The 6,709-nt window shown below is 32.5% G+C and overlaps 1 pseudogene; it reads right to left on the bottom strand.

The window, feature by feature from the left end:
* Positions 1-3,491: 3,491 nt before the first annotated feature.
* Positions 3,492-4,751, bottom strand: LOC145106724 (protein CANDIDATE G-PROTEIN COUPLED RECEPTOR 7 pseudogene; annotated as a pseudogene).
* Positions 4,752-6,709: the final 1,958 nt, after the last annotated feature.

Raw genomic sequence — 6,709 nt, 5'->3', positions numbered from 1 at the left:
GTTGGTAATTTTGGTAATTAAAAGTTTGGTATGTAGTTTTCTTTTTGTTAATTTGGTATTTTGGTATGTTGATAACTTGGATGCTATTATGTTGAAGTTTATATTATTGTACATATTTATTTTCTAGCCGAAGAATCTCGTGGGTGTTATAATAAAAAAACATAAATATGGAAAGAAATTTAAGAACTGGTTTCAAATGTTGTCGAAACAAGATCATATCGGGGTTTATGATGAGGAGAACGAGGAACCCCAAGATCGCAAAGATGACAAGAATAACTTTAATATATTATTGATTGTATATTAAGAATTTTATATAATATATATTGTGGTTTTTGCATTTCTACAATATAAATACCGTTTTTATAGATTTAAATAGCATATCATACATAAAATTTGGATCGAGTGAGGACTCAAAAAAAAAGTGAGGAATGCGAAGATAAACCTTTGTCGCAAGATTGAAATATTAAATGGTGGAGATTTGATTTTATTTATCGTCAATATCTCATGAGATGATATGACGTTTATAAAAAACCAGAAAAAAATTCTCCAAAAATATAAAAATTTAAGAGATACTTATACTCAATATACTAGTGACTTTGTAAAAAGATTTTTTCAAAAATAAGGTTTTGAACTATTTATTTTTAATTTTAAGGGATATTAATTTTTGCAAAAAAATATTGAACATAACATAATCCAAAATATTTATAATTAAAAAAAGACTTTTGATTCAGTTTGTTTATGATTTTTAATTTGTTATGATCTAAAAATATTTGGTCTCAAATATGTTATAATCCTTACTTATATATTTTATGATTCAAAATTAAATAATTCAAAACATATAATGATCTATAATTTTTTTTGAACAAAAATTATATTTAATTGAATGTATTATTGATCCAAAATCATTTGAATAAAAAATGATTTGATTTAAAATACTAAAATTCAAAATAATTTGATTCAAAATTTTATGATCGAAAAATAATACGATTCAAAAAAAGTATGAACAAAACATGTTATAATCTTTAATATTCTTCTTATTTAAAATTTTATAATTGTTAAATATTAAAAACTCAAACCAATATTTAGTTTAAAAATTTTAAAAATAAAATAAAAATTAAAAATTAAAAACAAAAATAAAGAAACACACTAGAACCTTCAAATATGTAGTAAAAATACTTAAAATAAGGAATATATATATATAAAAAACGAAAAAATGAAATAAAAAACGAAAAAAATAATAAAAACGTTAAAATCAAGCATATATCTATTAAAAAAAATATTTATTTGTTTTTCAAATTTTTTTTAACGAAATAAAAAAATTAAAAGTAAGAAATAAAAATAAACAAAAATAAATAATAAAACACACTTAAATGATGTTCCATCGATGTTCGCCGCATGTGATTAAATCCTCGAGTTTGAATTAGTTACCACGGACGTGGGTTGAATGCGAACGCAACACGGACAAATATTTGGGTTTGAAGTTTGTGTCGTTAACGAAATAGGTGATGGAGAATTGTTCGAGTGATTGAGAATTGTTCACGCAGTCTTTATCATTTTTTGAGTCCTCACCAGACTCGAACTTTTCGTACATATTTGGACAGCAAGAAAGAGTTTATTTTTACCCATATAAATAGCATTTGGTACAAAGGAACAAGGACAACCCATTATCTTGCACATAAGGCTGGAGGGAGTGGTACCCTCCTTCATGAAACCGCAGTGACACGTAGGCGTCACTTTACCCTTTACCACAAAAGTATGGTTTCATACCACACCCAACAGTGGCGGAGCTAGAAATTTTAATACGGGGATACAAACATAATCGAAATTTAAAATAACATTTGAACAATCAAAATATAGGTAAAAACATGAAGCCTCTTGAAACTATATTTTTTAACAAAAGTTTTCGAATGGATGATGGAATACCGATCTTGCTATTGTCTTTAAACTCTTGACAACAATCACTTTGATTCATGAGAAGAAAAAAAAAGCAGGCAACAAGATTTAATGTTTCGTGTTGGGGGTGTAAGGTAGTTAAACTTACTTACGTATAGAAAACTAATATATAAAGTTTAATATAAAAATTTTATTTTGGGGTACAACTATACCCCCAACGCCCCATCTAGCTCCGCCACTGACACCCAAAGAGTGGTGCCACACTTAAGTTATTTATTTATTTTTTTAAATAAAAAAAGAAACCAACCACAAAGTTTGAAGGAAAAGGAACAAATCACAAAGCTTGAAAGAGTGCACCCTTCGAGTGTCGTAGTGCGGTCTCTACCGCACCCAAACCGCGATCAGGAGGCGATGTTCTGTCCTAGGTGGCACCAGAGGTGCGGTCTCTACCGCGTCCACTCCCTCCGGTCTAATATATATATATATATATATATATATATATATATATATATATATATATATATATATATATATATATATATATATATATATATATTGGACAACGAGAAAGAATTATATGAACATGGAACTTCTAAAAGTATAATTTATTTTTTTACCCTTATAAACAACAGACGTGCATTTTGAAGTATATTCCTTTATGGATTTATACATTTACAACTGGTTGGGTGCATATTGTTTGCTTATAGATTTTGAATGCTTAGCTTTCAAAATCATAAATCATGTGATGATTTAAAGAGTTATAGTTTTTGAATGCTTAGCTTTAAAAATCATAAATCATGTGATAATTTAAAGAGTAGTGTAAGTGCAATTGAAAATTCATGATCATTTTCTTTTCCTTTTATATATCGCATACACCATTTACTAGAAAACACTATTGGTGTATACATTTTTATGTTACTGTTGATTGGTTCCCTAAACTTAATTATTAGAGGGTTTTAGGTTAAGCTTACTTAAGTTTATTTTTAAATTATTACCGGTTGTTCACAAGTATAAGCTTAAAAGGTTGTCCGGATAGGAATAGCTTATTAAGGTGCAAAATCTTTAAGTAAATCACTTCTAACTTGTCAACTTATAAGTTATAAGTTATAATTAAGTTCAAAACTGTTTATGAAAAGTTATAACCTTAGCCAAACACCCCCTTGGTAACGAAATACAGTCAATTATAACATATATAATATTTATAATAATATATTTTTATCTTCCTGCCATTCACATATTTATATAATTTTTTCTTGATTTACGTGCTCTATATCGGGGTAACATATTTAATATGAACATCTCTAAATGGGCTAGATAGTTGGAGAATTAATCATGAATCATAATCATCGAGATATTCAATACGATGAGACAAAGGTTGGGTCAACACAAAGCAAATTCAATCAACAAGTTATAACATCATATATTGAAGAACTGTGGGTCGAGACATTTTGATCTAGCAGCATTAACGACTAAAAAAATTAAACATGTATATTACCGTCATTAATTCCTTTGTCAACAAACTGATACTAAAATGTTATTGTTCCAGAGAAAAAACTACTTAAACATTGATCAGTTGAAAACTCACAGCAATTCAAAGCTCAAACTCCACATCCAAGCTCCACATCCCCCACGAGCTCCCCTGCTACTGGAAGATATAATGGAAAAGAATATTCGTTTTTCTCAGATGGCCTGAACAATATAAACATTACCATATACAGCACAAGACTGGCTATCTCCGCTGTCTCTGCTGCATCACTGCCAATTTCTTCACAAACATAATCAATGCATGAGTGTAGAATAAACACTACATAGAACAGCCGCATTAGAATCAACTTTGCCGAATAATTCTTAACAGAATTATCACTCTCTGAACTGTTAACCGCAAGTCCAATGAGCAGAATGAAAAGTATTTGACAAATCAAGACTGCAAGACCTAACCCAAAGTCCCAAACCATGGATTCTTCACGTACCATTGTAGAAGCTATAGTAGCAAAAACTTGAAGTGGGATCACAATAATCAAACCCAACTTTACTGGAATCACTAACTTTAAGAAGGAACATCCGTCAATGATCCCTGCGATCACAGTGTAAAAAAGCGCACTCCTGAAAAACTGAAATATGTAAAGCGAAACCTCCCATGCATGAGGAGGAATACCTGTGACCTGTAGAGAATGTTGAACCTTGGCTGCAGATAACAGGTTTAGCGCCTTCATAAGAAGCAACAAACCCATAAGTAAATGAATCCATTGACAAGATGGATGGTTCTTGAAGCATACGGAGATCCAAAACGCTAGAGAACATAGGTAAATGAGGTATAAATTGAAGTAAAGAGACGGGAGCTTTGTTTGCCCGGGTGGTAAATAGTCTTTGGTAGTGCCATTATGGGTGTTGTAGAACTCTGTCCGAACGTCCATTGTTACGTAGGATAAAGGGTTGCAGTTGGCGAATCTTAGTGAGTACATATTCGGATATGTCACATTATATGATTTGTTGAAAGAAGCCTGAGAAGGAGGGGAGAGATCTTGGAAAGTAAAGAGGAGTGAGATGAATTTGGAATCCAAGTCGCACGAAATATGTTCGTAATTCATATAGTCTAATGCATCGTCCGAGACAACGAAGAAACCAAAACGTGAAGGATCAGGTCGTGATAAGTTGGAGGTGACAGGCATAGCGGTGACTGAAACGGAGGAGATGGCAACGGAGACCTGACCCGTCTGTGTGCACTCAAACTCGTGGAAGAGGATCACACGTCGGCCATCAGAACGGATCTTTACAGATATTATATCCGCATTGCACGGTGCAGTGATGGTGAAGAACAGGAGGAAAACAACAGAGAGAACTTTCTGAAAATTCCTCATTCTCGAATTCCTTCAAATTACATGATAATAATTACATCTATTTATATAGTAAGAAAACACAAATTTCTTGGACCTAAAGGAAAGTCTAAAATTAAAGAGTGTTCGACTTAGAATCTACTGGCCATATTTAATGATATGTTTTTACTTATAGATATATCCGGTTTATTCGGATAACAAAGTAAGAGACATAATTGTAAGTGGTCTACAACTCTATATAAACAAACTACCAAAAGATATGGAAGGATATATAAAAGGAAAAGATAGGTATGCACCGATCATGCTGATATACATGGTAACATGGCAAATATATGCATTAAAGGTCCCTGAAATTCAGTGCTTTCTTATTTTGGCGCACGAACTATCGTTTTCTTTCAATTCCTGTCGTACTTATAAAATGTGCATCAATTTAAGATATTTGATCATGCATGTTAGTTATATCGGTTTGCATACCTAGTCACTATTGTCCCAACTCCCAACTCCGTTGCATCTCTGAAAAATAATGTAATACTTGGATTTGTTTTGCATATATTAATTAATAACCATGTAGTATTAGGTACAAAGTAAATTTATGAAATTGTTTTGATGGTGACGGGGTGAACAAGTCCAAATAAAAGTTAAATCGAGGGGTTTTGAGCGTAAATGGGTTATATATGGTAGTTAACAGAACGTCTGACATTCCCATACATGGTTAGTGGAATCCCTTTGAGCAAAACGGTGTCGATTTTGATGAAGCTTTCGCCCCAGTAACGCTTTTGAAAACAATACGCATGTTGTTGGCATTGGCAGCAAGTGAAGGGTGGGAAGTCCATCACTTGGATGTAAAGTCTGCATTCTTGAACGGAATCCTACAGGAAGAGGTTCATGTTACACAACCAACTAGTTTTGTTATTGTAGGAAAAAAAACACATGGCCTATAGTTTGAACAAGGCCCTCTATGGTTTGCGTCAGGCTCCAAGATCTTGGAATGACCGACATGACAAAACATTGAAGGAGGTGGGATTCTAAAGATGTCCACATGAGTATGATGTGTACAAACTCTAGAAGTCAAACCTGATTCTAATTGTTGGTGTTTATGTGGACGATTTAATCGTGACAGGTAAAAGCGAAGAGCTGGTGGATGATTTTAAAAAGCGAATGCTGAAGATATGTCACACCCTGAACTAGGCGGCGGAAACGTCTGGGGACTTGTGCGTGACTTCATCTTGTAATATCATCACAATGTATATAATTCAAGCAAGACAACACCATCATCATACATATCAAAATACAACCAGCATTGTTTACATCAAGTATAATATCATAAGTTACATGCCAAAAAGAAAGTTCAATGTACGATGATAACAAAAATACAATAAATTCCACATTCCCTGCTGACCTTTCCGCTTAACGATTTCCTGAGAATACAAGTTATTTTAAAAACATCAACATATATAATGTTGGTGAGTTCATAAGCATGTTTGATTGAAAAGTTTTGTATGGTTCGTAAAACACCAGAAAATCCGATATTTTCTGTAAAGTAGTTTGAAAGTAATGTGTCAAAATCAAGTATTAATGCATGTGTGTTTGCTGCTTTTGGAATGTATAGATAAACAAAAATGTAATCCATATTAAAAATCTTGTATTTTCTGTTGTAAGTAGAAGGTAATGTATAAATGTAATTTATCCTAGAAAATCCGATATTTTCTGCTTATAAAAGAATCGTAATCATAAAATCTCAAGATTGAGTATCGATTTATGTATGTTTTTAGTATCGTCTAGATTTGTATAAATATACCGAAAGCTTTGATGAAGTTAGTCTCTAAGTGAGCCGTTACAACCATGCTTGATAATGACTAATTCACCTGTCTTGGCGTTTTCAGGCGCCGGTTTTGATTCAGGTAAGGTTTGTCGCCCCAGACTGGCCTAGTCTAGCTGTAGCGAACAGCTAAGGCGTGGGGGGTCACCCCGTATAGATCTAT

This window comes from Lactuca virosa, chromosome 4 (assembly GCF_052849685.1).
Source record: "Lactuca virosa cultivar CGN04683 chromosome 4, Lactuca_virosa_CGN04683_v6, whole genome shotgun sequence".
In the NCBI taxonomy this organism is placed as follows: Eukaryota; Viridiplantae; Streptophyta; class Magnoliopsida; order Asterales; family Asteraceae; genus Lactuca; species Lactuca virosa.
Note: the sequence above shows the minus strand (reverse complement) of the source record. Positions and strands in the feature narration are given on the sequence as shown.